This window comes from Nyctereutes procyonoides, unplaced genomic scaffold, assembly GCF_905146905.1.
Source record: "Nyctereutes procyonoides isolate TBG_1078 unplaced genomic scaffold, NYPRO_anot_genome, whole genome shotgun sequence".
NCBI classification, from domain to species: domain Eukaryota; kingdom Metazoa; phylum Chordata; class Mammalia; order Carnivora; family Canidae; genus Nyctereutes; species Nyctereutes procyonoides.
The window spans coordinates 19,070,456-19,087,666 of NW_026575141.1; the positions used below are offsets into that span (position 1 = coordinate 19,070,456).

The 17,211-nt window shown below is 40.3% G+C and overlaps 1 protein-coding gene across 3 annotated transcripts in view; it reads right to left on the reverse strand.

Moving 5' to 3' along the window:
- The window catches only part of SLC25A13 (solute carrier family 25 member 13), a 185,258-nt gene that overhangs the window by 117,040 nt on the left and 51,007 nt on the right, over positions 1–17,211 (reverse strand). The window contains exon 1 of one of the 3 annotated variants that reach the window (XM_055307443.1): positions 8,098–8,262. The exons of the other annotated variants lie outside the window; for them this stretch is intronic. The gene's annotated coding sequence lies outside the window, so the exon portion shown is untranslated. Of the gene's footprint in view, positions 1–8,097; positions 8,263–17,211 lie in introns of those variants that run through there. 3 annotated transcript variants of the gene reach the window in all.

Genomic DNA, 17,211 nt, shown 5'->3' on the forward strand with positions numbered 1-17,211 from the left:
CAGAGACTGAGGGCCAGGAATGAGGCCTCACTAAGCCCATGACATCTAACCTGGCTAAATGAGCAGGATGATGATATGACTGCCAAAGACAAACAATGAGAGAAAAAAAATGAAAAAGAGAGAAGGGCATTATGAGACAGTAAGACTGCTTCCGTGTTACATTTGCAGTACTGGAGGGACACTGAATATGGTGTCCAGCAGGAAACCAAAAGCACCCATGTGGAACTCGGGAGAGGGGCTGACAGGACTTGGACTGCATCCTCCTCCAAAATTCATGTTGAAGTCTTAACCCCCAATACTTCAGAATCTGACCTTTGCCTGGAAACAGGGTCACTGCAAATGTAATCAGTGAAGATGAGCCCATACCAGAATAGGGTGGACACCTAATCCAGTATGACCAGAGTCCTCATAAAGGGGAAATTTGGACATGGATATGCACACGAGAAGACACCAGATGCTTCTATAAACCAGGAAAGCCAGAGATTTCCAGCAAACTACCAGAAGCTGGAGAACAGGCATGAACAGATTCTCCCTCAAAGCCCTGAGAAGAAACCGATGTTGCTGACACCCTTAATCCTCCCTCTAGAACTGTGAGACAATAAATTTCCTTATTTTTTTAAGCCACCAAAAGTTGGAGATGTTTTGTTATAGCAGCCCTAGCAAAATAATACAAAGGCCAAAATAGGAAACACAGATCTGGGAATTTTTAAACAAAGCCCACTTAAAGCTGTGAATGAAACTATCCAGAAGCATTTCAACCAAGACCTGGGCTGAACATTCTCTATACGACTGAAACAGCAGAGGGGAATAGGTGTTTCTGACTGTCTGCTTTCTTCTCGCCACTGCTCCCACTCCCAGAATCCCTCTTGAACAGGTACCAACAACCATACAGCCACACTGCTCGCCAGTTTAACTGGCTGGCAATTTGTCAGGGCACAAAACAATCCTATTTGCTCAATTATCCCTGCACAGACGTTTGCTTAATTAATAGTGAATTGCACAGTGTGTTATCCAGAAAAGAGGCATTCTTTTAAATTCATGATCTGAATAAAGATTTAAATACAATGAAAAGAGCATCTTACATCTCTCAAAATGGTATGAGAAACCTGAATGCTAGTTATGAGCATGAATAAATCCTCATCTGGCAATGTCAATGTGATTTCATAACCATATCTGGCCAATGAATACTCTAGTATTTTAGGCATGTTACAGATACCAAAAAGGTATGTAATTTGGTAATCCTGTTAGATACAAGTATTATACATCTATGTAGGAGGTATATAGATGAACCATGAAATCATAATGTCTTACTGTTCAGCAAGATCATTTTGGATTTTCAAGGTAAATCTGACTAGAGGGCTATCAGAATAATTACATAGTATTATATTCATTTACAGCATGCTATCTAAAAACACACACACACATACATATATTTTCACATAAACAGTACTTCAGTCTTGCTTTACAGATTTAATGGGTATTAGCATAAATTACAACAAAGAATACTAGCTTAATCAAGTTCAGACCTGGCTGGTGAGCTCACTTGGTTCCTTTTCCACCCAAAGCTTCTCTGATAATGTTAGATGTCCTCTAAAATAAATCACACAATTCTGCTGGACCCCATGACCACTATCTACAGAACAGTGTTTGACGCCAATGCTTATTTGCAGCAACCAATAGTGGGACACAGGTCAGTTAAGCAAACCCAGAAGTCACATTTTCAACCACCATTTTCAACATTACAACCACTCAGATGTGGGAAGAGTAGGTTTCTAACTACTCTGTTTCATGATTCTGATGCTACCAGAGGTTTTTTTGTTTGTTTGTTTTTTAAGCAAGTTGTTTTTTGTGTTTCAAACCACTAGGGCCATTATTTTCCTTGTCCTAAAGACATTTTTAACAGCAGCAACTTTACAACTCCATGGAAGCCCAGGTAAAGCAGCCCAAACACCACATACTACAGTCAGATACTGAACCAAAGAGAAAAGGAATTAAAAGTGGAACTGCATCTGTACATTGTGCTTAGGACTGCATAAGATTACATAACTATCACATACATAGACAGCTACCAGAAGGACACATACTAAAATGATGCCAGAGTTTCCTTATAGTGGCATAATTTTAGGTCTCCACCTCTCCTATTTGTAAGGGATAGCTCTTAGCCTGGAAATGCTTACAGTAGAGAATACAGATTGAAAACCATGACATTATGGGAAAAAGTGGCAAGTGATATAAGTGGAGATAAATTACTCAGTGATTCAGAGGAAGGAAAGATTATTATTATATTGAGAGAAAAGAGATGGGGAATGTCAGTACAATCACGTGCCATCAGAGGGACGATGAGATCAAGTGGACGTGTGGCCAAAGATGTGATCAAGCAGGATGGGAGGTGGGGGAAGGAGAGGCTGCCAATGCAGTGGGGCTTCAATGCCTCCTCTTTTTGCTGGACATGGACCAGTGCCAGGAATACACAGGTGAAAAGTGCTACCTCTGTCCCCCAAGAACTGATGGCTCAGGCGGCAGATGGTGATGAGCCAGGAACCAAGGAAGGAGGGCTGGAGATGAAGAGCCACAACCAGTGCAAGTATACAGCCATGCATAAAAGTGAGAAGGATGTCTACCAAAGAGTTAACAATAGTTCTCTCTAGGTAGTTAAAATATTAGAAATTTAAGGTTTTTCTCCTTTGCTTGCCCATATTTTCTACTCCTTTAGTGAAATAATACACATAATGAATTACTTTTGTAATAAAAAGAATTAAAATTTACATGAAACAAAACACCAAGGATCTAAACTTAGGTTGTGGCAGAAGGGCTGAAAAAGGGGTGGGGGTGGCTGGAGGGGGTGGCGAAAGAAGAAACAAATGATAGAAAGTCACACTGACTGGCTATCCTTTCTCTGTTCTTCCCAGCTATTGCTTATTCTTGCTCAGCAGTGGCTGATACCCCATGTTGTCCCTTTCATCTCCCGCCTGGCTCCCACCTCCAGGCCAACTCTGTGGCTAAGAAAGTTTAAGCAACTGCACATAAGGATCTGATCTGTTCAGCCTTCAGGAAGTTTGGTCGCAGACAATGCACCATATCAAAATCCAATTACCACTTTTACTTAAGGCTCCTAACCACAAGAGTGCTTTGCAAAAATAACTTCTTCTTATAACCCTCTTCCGTGTGTTACAACAGAAGCCAAACAATTGTCCAGGATTAATGGTAGAGATAAAAGTAAAATCGAACTCCAAAAACTTGGTTCCGACCACTAGACCACCCAGGTTCAAGAATCTGAATGTTGAGGGGGAAAAAACACAGAACTAGGTTTTCCTGAGATCACCAATTTATCAAAAGAGCTTTGGCCTTCATGGTTTTAACATCTTTAATAGCTTTTGGGGTTTTCCAGCTCTTTTATCTCCCTCCCAAATGCCTTGCAAATATCTATGGTTCAGGCCAGCAAGTGTGTTCCCTGCATCTGTTCTATCCCAGACAACATCCTAGGCCCCAAGAATACCGTAAGATGGACAGAATCGTATACTCAAGGAATTCTACATGCCAGTGGAGAAAGCAGGCAAGGAGCACAAACATACCTATGTAGAAATAAGATGATTCATAATCAGTTAACTTCTGTGTAAAGGATGAAAGAGAGGAATGCCTTAAACCAGTGGCTTCTCAGCCCCAAAAGGCCTATTTAATTATTCTGAGGAGGGACCCGAGCAGCCTTTTGTTTCTTTACATTTCCCAAATGATTCTACTGTAGAGGCAGGCTTGAGAATGATGGGGATGGGAGATGGGCAGCTCTCTCCCTACGGGGCCAGGAAATGCCTCTTGGGAAGGGGCATTAAGATCTGATGATGATGATAGGAGGGTGCACTGGAAAGATGGGGAGCGGGAGTTTTTGGGGGGGCAAAAGGACGTCAGTGTGGACGCTGGCTCTAAGGCCAACCCTGGCGAGCCCTGTGACTCAGGGAGCCAGCAGAGGACTGGAGACTAGGATGGAGGGAAGCAGGGGAGAGACAGATGGGGGTGAAGGAGTGTGTAGGGCATACGAAACCATGTGGATTGTACTGCAAGCATGCGGGGTGCCAGCCATTCCTGGAAGGCTCTTTGCCCAGGAATGATGAGATCCCATGGACAGAACACTCAGGACACCGCAGAGTGCAGACTGCATGGGGAGGCAGTGAGCCCAGTCCCAAAAGGCTATAGTAGGGTGGGCAAAGGGCTTAGCAGGAGAGAGAAAAAAATAAGTGTTCAAATCCAGGACTTCTCTGAGAAGTCAAGCACACATACCATCAGGGATGCCCAGTGGCCTGTGGCTGCAGGACCTATGGCAGCCAGAGGCACAGACTCTGAGGCCCTGTAGTCACAGAGGATAAGAAAACTACTGGTTAGGCAGATGGTGGTGGAGCTCATAAAAAAATGATGCCAGCTGATGGTCAGTGAGAAAACAAACTAAGCCTCATAACCCCAATTATGCAAATTCATCACAATTGTTCTTAACATGCTTTAAAGAGACAACGCACTATTATTACCTAAGTTTATATTCTAAAATCATCAGTAGGAAGGTGGAAAGAGGCCCATGTTCCAGTTCTTCCTCTGCCTGAGTGAGTGGCTGAATGATTTTGCGGGGCCAAATTGGAGCAGATCTCCCTTCTGGATCTATGAAGGAGGCGCTCTCTCTGCCTTTCAGTCTAGAATCCTGTTTTCTTCCATGTTCGGTTATAGGGAGCCCTCCCATGCCCACCCCGGTTCCAGCACTGGCCTTAGCATTCCCAGGAGTACATCTGTTCTGAGGCCAGCTGGGCTCTTCAGTTCTCCTCATGCACTCGGGTTCAAATCTCATTGCACCGTTTGCCAAGGGGCTATTTAAATTCATCGTCTCCAGTGAAATCTGGCAGACTGAATATTGTTCAAACAAGCAGGCTACTGCCTGGCTTTAAAAACCTATTAAAGATTTTATTGGCAATTTTACTATATTGTTATCATGAATTTCACCTATAAATATCACCTCTGCATGTATCACTGCCTCCATATTGCCAAAAGCAGATACAGGCTTTCATAACTGTGAACTTGACTTGGTAACTCATAAGCCATACTTGCAGATCTACCTATCTGTCTACCTCTTGCAGTTCACTCCAAATGGCATGGAGCTGCCCAAGGCTCACTCACTGTGCCAAGTCCTGGGATTTATAGAGGGCGTTCTTACACCAACATTTCCTTTCTGATAGAGACTGAACACATTTAACAGGTATGACTCACCCCCCATTCAACTTCTCTTTTGCTAATACTTCGCTAAACTATACACTCAAAAAGGTCTTTCACCTATACATTCTATAATCCCCATTCCTTCTTATCCCATTAAATGGCACCGCTCACTGCCCAATGACCTCAGGAGAGTCTGTCCTCATGTCCTGTCACCTCAACCTTTTCAACTTTGAATCATAAAAAAAGTTCTAATCATGGCCAATCCCCACATGAGTAATATTGTATCAAGGAAAAGAATTCCGCAGGGATTATAAAGCCAGAGACAAACCATATTCTCTACCTCCGTTAGACTCTAGATTAATATCCTGTTTGTTCTTAAACATTAATAGGGATTGTAAAAAGGAAAAAAAAAACCTAAAAAGCTTAAAGAGGGTCTTTAAAGGAGGAAAAACGTGAAAGGGAGAAAGACAGACTACTGGTTAAAAGCAGGGGGTGGGGGTGGGGTGGAGAGGTGGGGAGGGTGGCGGGGAGGGGGGTAGTTCTAAGCCATAATGGAAAATTCACTCAGGTAAGCAAAGTAGATTGAAAAAAAAAAAAATCTATGTTTCCTAGACCTTCCTTTGTTCTTTTAAGGCTGGATGAGAAGGCTTCAATCTATTAAAATGGTAAATGAAGGAGGATAATAGGGATATATAAACTTTAGATAAGAAATTAGGACCTAAAATGCCATCAGGCACACAAATTTGTTAAGCAGCATTTTTTAAGTGACTGCTGTACACTGGCTGTCACTATGCACAAAGCAGCAGACTAGTTGTTAGGCTGCCACTGGATAACCAGTTACTTTAAATGCTTCCAGTAGAGCACACACTGCCAAACCCTTTACTTGACTTCAGTCTTCAGTTTAATTTTCCCTCAGGTTGGAGCTAAAGAGCACAAAAAGTACCTTCCACTCAAGAGATTCTGAGTACTTAAAGCCCAGAAGACAAGTTGAAGAACAGAATTTTCCCATGCATACTTCAGCACATGCCCACATTAAATATGGGTGTTGTTTGCTCAAACAGCATTTTAAAATACCAAAATCAATGGAGTTAAATGATTTTTTAATTGGGACACAATGCCTCTTTCAATTGTGTTTTTCTGAACCTTTGAAGCAAGGTAATGATGATTCTAGTGATATTCGAAAACAAATAAGCACCTAAGCACAGTCGCACAAAAAATGACAGGAGCAAATGTGCTACTTTCTTGCATTTGCCAGTGACAATTGCCAGTTAGCCACTCTATTAAAAAAAAAAATTAAAAATAAGCAATCAACTAAATTTTTGAAAAAAATCTATGGAATCAAGTGTTACTGATTCCTTTTCAGGGAACATTATCAATTATTCAGAAGTATTTTAACTTTTTTCTTTCACTCAGTTATAAGTCGTACATTATGGATACACACAGAAACCTTTTTCAGCGTGATCATAACATAAGCACTTGGCAAAGCAAAAATAAGAGACTAAAATAGCCTTTATCATATTTTTAAAAATAAAATTATTCATGCTGTGGGCAAGAAGAAATAAAAGTACACAGGCTTAAGCCAGAATATCATACACACAAAAAAGCCAACATTAATATCTGCTGTGCCAGCTGAATTCAAATTAACCCAATTTTACATGTTAATTAAACCAGCTATTTTCTTCTTATTGTATTTTTGCTTCTTAAATAGTAGAGTCTACAAGTGATTCCCAACAGACTTGTTCCAACAACAATGACGTATTCATTTACTTCTATTATGACCATACAATACAGTAACTGAGCAGTAATTTTTCACAGTCAATTACATGCATGGTTCTTTATGCTTAAAGATGCTGAAATAATGTGTACTATAGAGCCATATGCCTGCATCTCTAGTCTGCCTGAGGCAGTTGCCTGGGTAACACATTTTCTCTTCGGTTTAGCATAACCCTTCATTGAATATCATTAGGTGTCATTAAATAGCAAACATTAACATGAACTTCAATACACTACTTAGATAGAGTCATTTTACCCATGTAAACAAGTGCTCCATCATTTATAAGCTTAAAATAGATTATGATTTTCTGTATTTAAGATCATGAAAAAGAAAAAAAAAGTGCCCACATGTTGATTCCAAATTGAATTTGCAGAAATTTCTGATAACATAGGAGAATTCAGACCAAGTTTCAGGGGTAACACTTCCAATAATATTCAATGTAAGCAAAGGAGGATTGGGCTTTTTTACTCAAAGTTTACTTTAAATTTATTCAAAGTTGTAAAACAATTCCATCATTTACAAGTCAGACCATCAAAGGCTTTTACTCTTTTATAACAAGGTAGGAAGAAGGCACTTGAGTAACAAAATTAATTCCAAGGATAAGGTGCTTAAAAATCAAGGCACATAATAATAAATAGAAAATACAGGAGACATCATGCATTATCTAAAATATTTTAAATATTAAAAATTTAATGTGTTCTATAGTTTAAATATGGCAATATATGGTTTATATAGAGTTTTCTAGAGCCAATGCCTGCATTAAGAGCAGCCACCATCCCCAATAATCTCCATCAGCCCTCCATCTCATTCCACCCCAAACCAGCATCCATGTCTAAGAAAAACAATGTGCTTGCTCTACAAACACAGTCTCAATCAACACTTAGGGCCTCCTCATCCACCTTCCCAACCAGATTACCATTCCCAAACAGGGACTTCTGATTGTTCTGAGACACATCATAGGTAATTCCAAGTAAATCTTAACTCTCTAGAAGCAATGACAACTTGCCTTCTATTATCTGCATTACAAAGGGCCTCCAAATTTTCAATGTCAACTTTAAAAGACACATAGAAAATGAAAATGAAAAAAAAAATGAAAATGATCAGACTGCAGTACCATCTCCAATATACTTTCTCACCTTTCCCGGTACAGGAGGAAGGCAGGCTCCAAAATCCTGGAAAGGGGAGGTGGCAGATAGGATCTAAGAGTGACCAGGTTGGAGAGAACAACAGATCAAAGTTCAGAAGTCAGCAGCAAAGCTGTCCAGTCAATCTAAGAGTAACTAAAAAGAAAGCTGTGCCAAGAACAAGTGAGTTCTTGGTTATGGGGACTGAGATCCCAGATACAACTATGATGATAAACTTCAATCTTTTTTCTCCTTTCCACATTTGTTTTCTAATCCACAATAAGAAATGGCTACACAAAATACAATGACTTAGCTTCAGGCGCCATGCTTCCACCTCCCATTGTTCCACAAATATCCATGTAGCTGTTTGAATTAAAACGTCAATCACCATGTTCAGTCTAGGGCCTGAGATGTGGTTGGCAAAAAAAAAAAAAAAAAAAAATTATATTTGATATTAAATGTATATTCTATTTTGGTTTAAACACTCTGCTCTGAAGTTAGGTAAATCATGAGAAACAAATTGATAGCACCAATAAATCTTTAAGCAACCATTTTCAAGACATACTGGGATCAGTAGAGATTTGGTCACATCCCTTATGCCTCTATGAGAATTCATGTTCTTACTGACTGAGACACTCTAGGATTTCAAATAGAATTTTAAAACAAAAACTAAATTACATAAACTGCCATTATTGCAAAAAAAAAAGTAGCCTAATAACTTAAGTAACATTATTAATGAGAATTGAAATGAAAAGTGATTTCTGGGATCCCTGGGTGGCGCCCGGTTTGGCGCCTGCCTTTGGCCCGGGGCGCGATCCTGGAGACCTGGGATCGAATCCCACGTCGGGCTCCCTGCATGGAGCCTGCTTCTCCCTCTGCCTGTGTCGCTGCCTCTCTCTCTCTCTCTCTATCATGAATAAATAAATAAAATATTAAAAAAAAGTGATTTCTGATTACAGTAGTTTGATTAAGTAGTGTTTCTGGATTGTACCCCAAATCCAAAATAAACAGGATGCTACTTTTGTCCTTATCCCCAAATAAAGATTAATTAAAATTTTACTACATGAACATAAGTCACTTATCTAAGAACTGGTAAGAATCTGAAAAAGAAAAAAGAAAATTTTTATATTTAATTGTATTTTGCTACACAAATATAACCACGAACCAAATACAATAAATTCATCTGCTAACACAGGCTACCCACAAATGTAGATTCTCATCACAATAACCAAAAAAATTTATTATAACTGTTTAAGCCTGATATATATGGGTTTGTATTTTATTTTATTCTCTGAAAGAACCTAAATAAATGCTGAAAAGCAGGTAAGAAAAATTTTCTGCCTACCATGTTCCCCCATCCTCTTCCACACTATCTCTGTATTCATTAGCAAGTCCTATTTCTAAAGGTCTCCTCACAATACCAAGCTTTTTTAAAAGCAGGCAATTACAACACAGAATAGCAATTGTAAAGAATAATCAAAATTAGAAACTGTTGGGAGTACTTTATATTTCTGCAAAAGCAAATTAGGCTACAAGACTTTTGAGACTCTTGCTTTTTCTGGGTATAATTATTGCTAATTGTGGAAAAGCAACATCAGCGTTTTAATGCTTTTTCCTTCAGTAAGTTGGTGACTGTTTTACTTCCTGACTTAAAAAAGAGGAAAAAAAAAAAACCTGTAGAAGAAAGCAATGATCAGGACATTGTAAAAAGCATAGAAAAAGGGTTTCAATATGAATTATACATTCAGCCAATCCTCTGATACTTTAAAAGGGGGTTTTCACCCATGGAAATGAAACAGCCTTAGTGAACTGAAAAATTATATTTTAAGTTAATAAACAGAAGAATAATGTGAACTAAAATGTATCAAGAGATGGGACATGACTGCATTGATTTAACTCTGCAGAAGGCCTTAACTCACCAGATGACAAGCAGAGATGAGAAAGGCAGATGACAGAGCTGCACAGGCAAGAGACACAAAGGGCAGAGGGCTGATGGCGAATGGCACTCAGTGAACACCCAGGCCTTCGCAGGGTGCTGACGGGAAGGGCAGGAGTCCATAAAGATCAAAAACCTAATCCTATGAGTGGTTTTCTCGATACAAAGAATCTCTCAGAGTAATTTTACAAAAACTAGATGACCTCAGACTATTGTGGCACCAGTCTATTTAGAGAGGATGAAAGTGGAGACATGAGAAGAAAAAAGATTTGCTAAAAGTTTCAGCACCTGTTACTGAGACAGACTACATAAAATGTCAGTGACCTTGGGAGAAAAACAACAACAGGGAATTTTAACATGCTGAATTTCAATATGGAACCAAAAGAGAGCCTGAGACTTTCATCCCCTCATCATCTATCTGGTAATATGTCACACATCCCTGGCACTTCATATGTCCAATCCATTCAAAGTCATTCCATAGATATTGATGGAATGCTACTATGTGCTGACCATATAGTCCTAGGATCTGCAGATTCAGCAGAGAACAAAACAAATAATCCCTGCCTTCAGGGATATCAAGAAGTGTGTGAGAGAAGGTGGAGGGGAATGCAATAAAACAATGAATAAAATCCTATGTTACAAGATAACCACTATGAGGGACAAGTAAAAAGGAAAAGGAAGGTTGGATGTACAACTTAAAATAGCACGTGCAAGAGGGAAAGCCTCCCTAAGAAGATGTCATCAGAGCCAAGACCTAAAGGAAGTAGTGAGCTTCTTAGGGGAAGAGGAAGTGCAAAGGCTCTGAGTTAAGACTGAGCAGGTGCACCATGATCAGTAAAGGGGCTGGAACAAAGCACTTTAGGAGGAAGAACAGTAGCAGATGGAGTAGTGGGTAAAGGCAGAAAAGTGGCCACGGTAAGGCCTGGCTGGCCGCAGTAAGGACTTTGGCTTTTTACTCTGGGTGAAATGGGGAGGCAAAATGGGTTGTGAGCCAGAGAATGACAGGATTCAACTTAGATATGAATAGGATCGCTCTATTTTGCTGTGCTGGGCACACTGAAGGGGAGCAAGAATAGAAGCAGGGAGACATCTTAAGAGGCTATGACAACAATCTGGGTGAGAGATGGTCTTGCCTCAAACTGGGGTAGTAGCAGCAAAGAAGGAAAGACAAGACAAAGGAGGAAAGACAAGTCTTTCCTCCTTTGCTGCTACTACCCCAGTAGTAGCAGCATATCACATTCTGGATATACTGTAACTCTCTGCCACAATGCTACAAATGAAATTAAAAGAAAAAAAAACCTCAATCATGTAAAATGCAGGGTCACATTTATGGGGAGTTCAATTACTTGCTAGCAACGAATCTAAAGAACTAGTCAACTGAGGGCCACATGTCCATCATCAGTTGCACTGAATCACTACAGAATGAGTTAATGAGAGTTTTAGTATCTTCTCTCTCTCTTTTGCTGCTTATTTAATACAGTTTTATTTTTGAAAATTTACATTTAGATGAGCTTGAAGAAAAAACAAAAATGCAGAACTACAGTGGTATGTATGTCTGCTCCCCTGCTTTCCCTTTCATGCATTTCACCAGCAGCCAGTACATCACCACCTTTTCTAGTACAGGTTACGTGAGATCTACGGTAGAAATCCACCTGATGAGTCTTTTACTAAGCACCTCCCCTCAAGGGATGCCCTGGTCAGGGAACCTCAAATTGCCAGTCTTCCAGAGAGGACACAGCAGTTATGAACTTAAGAGTTGGAAACATCCTTATAATTTGTCCCCTGTGCTTCTAGGAAACAAGACAAAGTAGGTGAGCTTGTCTTGGAGTTTGCCTTTAAACCTCCCCCCATGTTGTGTATTTGCTCCAGACTTCTACTAAGCCTGTGTCTCTCTTGATCAACTTTCTGGCATCTTCCTTTTCTGTACTGTCTATATTGGTATCATGAAACCTGAGGAGAAGCTGTTGCTCCTGCCACTGTGCTAAGAAATTGGACAGAAAAACTTTTACTATATTTTGAGGGTAAACCCAACTAGATCTGATGAAAGATTAGGTGTAAAGTGCAAGAGGAAAGGAGGAAGTATGGATGTCTCCATGGTTTGGGACCTGAGCAACAGTAAGATGGAACATCCTGAGATAGCAAACAAGAAAGGAAGACATTTTTGGAGAAAAGAATCAGGAACCTAGTTTAGGACACTTGAGTTTCCAGAGGCCTGCTAGATAGGAAAATGGAGATCTCAAGTAAGCAGATGGATAGACAGGACTCTGGAGTTCAACCAGGAAGAGAGGGCTAGAGACACAAAAGTATGAATTATGAAGTATTTAGAACCATGTGTTGAGATGAGAAGGGATCTCCAAGAAGTATTTAGAAGAAATTAGAATTCCTAGGACTGAGTTCTGAGGATGAGAGATTAGGAAGAGCAATTAGGGAGGCAAGAGATTGTGATGAGCATTCTAAAAGCAAAGAGAATATAACTACATTAACCTATGGACTAATATTATCATTGGATTTTGCTATGCAGTTCTGTGAGATAACAGAAAAACTATAGAGATCCCTGCCCCTGGTTCCTGGCACAGAGCTTCTAGCCCCCTTGAAATTTCCTGGGTGACAGCTGTGGCTTTGTTCTAGTAAGGTGACAGTGGGTGGGTTCCTGGAGGAGCTGGTCACCCTAAAAACTTAGACATGATTAGAAGCTGGGAATTTTCAGCCCATCCCCCATTCTCCAGGGAGGGCAGAAGGGCTGCAAATGAAGTTAATGATTGATCACACCTACATGATGAAATCTCTACAAAAATCCCAAGAAGGGGGCAGCCCGGATGGCTCAGCAGTTTAGCGCCACCTTCAGCCCAAGGTATGATCTTGGAGACCTGAGATGGAGTCCCACGTTGGGATCCCTGCATGGAGCCTGCTTCTCCCTCTGCCTGTGTCTGTGCCTCTCGATATCTCTCTGTGTCTCTCATGAATAAATAAATAGAATCTTAAAAAAATAAAAATCCCAAGAAGCTTCAGGAAGCTTCCAGGTTGATAAACATGTGGCAGTTCTGGGAGAGAGCATGGAAGCTCCACACCCTTTTCCACATATGGCGCCTATGCATCTCTTCCATTGGGATGGTCATCTACAGCTTTTATCAGATCCTTTTATAAAAAATCTGGTAAAGAGTAAAGAAATTGTTTTCCTGAGTTCTGTAAGCCACTGTATCTACCAAACTCAAGGAAGGGGTCATGAGAACCTACAATTGACAGGTGATCAGTCAGAAGCAAAGGGAACAACCCAGCCTTGAGACTGGCATCTGAGGTGAAGGCAGAGGGAGGCAGTCTTGTGGGACTGAGCCCTCAACCTGTGGGATTGGATGCTATTTCCAAGTAGACAATATCAGAACTGAGTTAAACTATAAGACACCCAGCTAGTCTCACAGAATTGCTTGGTGGGGGGGAAAAATTGCTTTGGTTACCAGTAAAGTAGACATACACACAGGAGGAAGAGTGTTTCCTTCTCAGAATCTTAAACAAGAGCAGAACACTGGAAAAAAATCCGAGGGAAGTGCATTCAAGCATGAATAGGCAGGGGTGAACTGTAGAGAGCCAGAAGGGAATGCTCTGGATGAGCTTTCCAGAAAGAAGTGAAGCAGAAGCTGGGGGAAAAAGTGGAATTATGAGAAGATTTTCTTCATTTGGGACAAATAATGGAAGGTACCTGTGTTGCCAGGAAAGATGCCAGGAATGAGAGAGGAGGAGTGGCAAGTGATATGCAGAAGAGGGGGAAGGAATGCTGGAACATACCCATGAGAAGAGTGAGAAAGGAAAGCCAACTACACTACCACAGATGCTATTTCACTGGGCAACAACACAGAAGTTGTGCACAGAGCAAGGAATAATCCCATTTAATCAGATAAGAAAAGTGTCTCAGAATATTTAGGGTACTTGGCTAAGGTTCTAGAACTTTTAAGAAACTTAGTAAGATGTAAATGTGGCTTTTTTTCAACCACTATCCATGTTCCTTCCAGCACACAATGAACAATCCTTTCTGTCTGAGGGAAGTAGTTACCAGAAGAATGAGTAATACTGAGATCTAGAACATGGAAGCCCTTTTCCTGTAGGAGTAGACAAGGGAGAAAAACACTTGGAAGCACTAGATGTAGGAAGTGTGAAGTAGATGGAGGGAAGTAAAAGGGTGTCCTGAATGTAATTACAGTTCATGTAGTTCATTATGGTATGTCCAGTTCTCCTTGACAAGAGCCCTAATAGATGGTCTGGGAAAATATCCTTATCACCCAAATAATGTAAGCCTCCTTAAAAGCAATGCCCCCCACACCAAAAAAAAAAAAAAAAAAAAGTAATGGCCCACAAACTTTAACAGGTATTAGAATAAACTGGGGAAATGATTAAAAATATTATCTTCTTATACTATGTAGCCATAAAAAGGAATGAGAGAGATTTCTTTATATGTTTAGAGTGATCTTTAGGATATATAGCTAAGTGACCAAAGCAAGTGTATATCCTAGGGACTAATACTACACATATGTTGTAATGGTTAATTTAATGAGTCAACTTGATTAGGGTTTGGGGTTAAACATTATTAAACATGTCCAGATTAAACATTATTTCTAGGTGTGTCTGTGAGGGTGCTTCTGGGTGAGATTTTAAATGGCGGACCTGAGCAAAGCCCTCCTCAATGGGGTGGGCATTGTCCAATCTGTTGAGGAGCTAAATACAACAAAAAGTAGAGGAAGAAAGAATCTGCTCTCTGCTTGACAGAGCTGGGACATCTATCTTTTCTTGCCCTCAAACTGGGATTCATACCATTGGCTATCCAGGTTCTCAGGTCTTTGGCCCCAGAATGAACTACACCACTGACCTTCCTGGGTCTCCAGCTTGCTTTCTCAACTTCATAATCACATGGCCAATTCTTTATAAAAAATCTCTCCCTCTCTTCTCCCTCCCCCTATCTCAATATATCTATCTCCTACTGGTTGTGTAACTCTGGAGAACCTCGACCTACACACATGTACTATCCATTGTCTCCCACAGGAAGATACCTATCTATCTATATAGATAAGATAGATATCTCAGCCAGTCTCAGGTTTCCTTGCTACTTCTCAACATGTCATATATATGTATATATGTAGTATATAGGGAGTTTACCTAGTTGCCTCTTGAGTATGAATGGGGACAGAAAAATGAACACCAATTTACTCAAAGTTGGGCAAGAAACACCCTGTAGAAGAAGCAGCCAAGAACTAAATGAAAGAAGAGTGACCTCTATGGGGAGAGAGGAGACAGAGTAAAGGAGTTAGAGATGTTAAATCAGATTTCTTTTTTTTTTAATTTTTTTTATTTATGATAGTCACAGAGAGAGAGAGAGAGAGGCAGAGACATAGGCAGAGGGAGAAGCAGGCTCCATGCACCGGGAGCCTGACGTGGGATTCGATCCTGGGTCTCCAGGATCGCGCCCTGGGCCAAAGACAGGCGCTAAACCGCTGCGCCACCCAGGGATCCCTTAAATCAGATTTCTAAGTACACCTTGCTTCTGTTAATACAGCTTGGACTTAGGAAACATATGTTTTACATATTCAAGAATTAAATTAGGTCTAAGAGAAAAAAAGCAATCCCTAAAAATTGAAAACAAACTGAAACGAATGAACCTAACCATATATCAAGTTGGTGGCAAAACCACACAGAGAAATGAATTGTTTCAAATAAATTTAGAACACAGTCTTCACTTTCAAGTATTTAGTGGGATACATTCTAAGCACAAATAGAGCTGAAAAGAAATCTTAAACTTCACTCGATATCTAACCGTTAGCAGCAATACTGACGTTACTGTTTTGAATATACCCTACATAGTATAAATATGTAATTACATGAATGTTGCTGGTAACCAAGATTTTTCAGTGAAAGAGTGAAGAGATGACAGAAAAAGTAAAGAAATAAAAATACTCTGAATTTAATCTTATCAACTGTTTAACTTTTGCATTAGAAATCCCAGTATGAATTGCAAACTTCTTCCCCATTATCCACTGGGAAGACCTCAAAGCAACGGGAACCCAAAAGCAGCACCTAATACCTAGACTGTGGTCTCTAAATACAACTGCCCATTAAAAAGAATAAAGACTCCATGAAAGAGAGGATGATTCCAGGTCTGGAGTGGGAAATACATAAAACAACATCCTGTGTTGCCAGAAAGCAAGTAAGCTATCAAATATTAATGGATCGCTAAGGAGAAAATATAAATGGCCCCCCACTGGCCAAAATGAGATCAATACAATTGATTAAAACATGCCAAATATGAACTTAAAAAGCATTGTATGAGTCCATAATACTCAATATAATAAAGGCCCCCATTCCCACAAAAAATCACTACCAATTCAATGAAACCTCGGAAGTTATTACACCACCAGCTCCTTAATGCTGAAAACTGGTTCAGATCAAGGAAATCTAGCTGACTTCTATTTCTAAGCCAAACTCTCTCCTGACTCCAGACACAAACATCTAACAGTTGAGCTTTCCAGTTGTATGTGTAATGGGTACGTAGATTCTAACATGTCCTACAGGAAGTCTTGTTTTTGCTTCCAAATCTATTCCTCCAGCCGGATTCCCTTAGTTGTTTAGCTTGCTCTTTTCCATCTCAGAGCCAATGTAGCAAGAAAACTCAAAATTCAACCACCTGTCATCGTCTCCACAATGACACTCTAATCCTGTCATCTTCTACCTTCTTCCACTCTTGCCCACTTCATTCTATTCTCTACAAATCAGCTAAGGAGATCCTTTCAAAACTGAATTCACATCATGTCAGTGCCATGCTCAAAACTCCTCAGCGAATTCTCCTACACTTGGAAGAAAACTGTACAAGAGCTACACAATCTGGCCCCTGGATACCTTTTTGGCTTCTTTCACTTTCCTGCTCTTAGCCAGTCTCAGGTCTCCTTGCTACTTCTCAAACATGTCAAGCACTTTCCTATTTCATCTGCATCTGTTATTCCCTCCACCTAGAAAGCTCAAATCATAGATTCTCATATGGTTCATTCTTCCTGAGGTCTCTGCTCCAATGTCATTCTGCAGAGGTCTTCCCTGACACCCCAACCACCACGGCACTCCAGAGTGCACAGCCACTCACCACCTCCTTTCTGTGCTTTAGTAGATACAACTACCTGTCTCTATTGCTTTACACTATTTGCTGTATAAGAGCATAT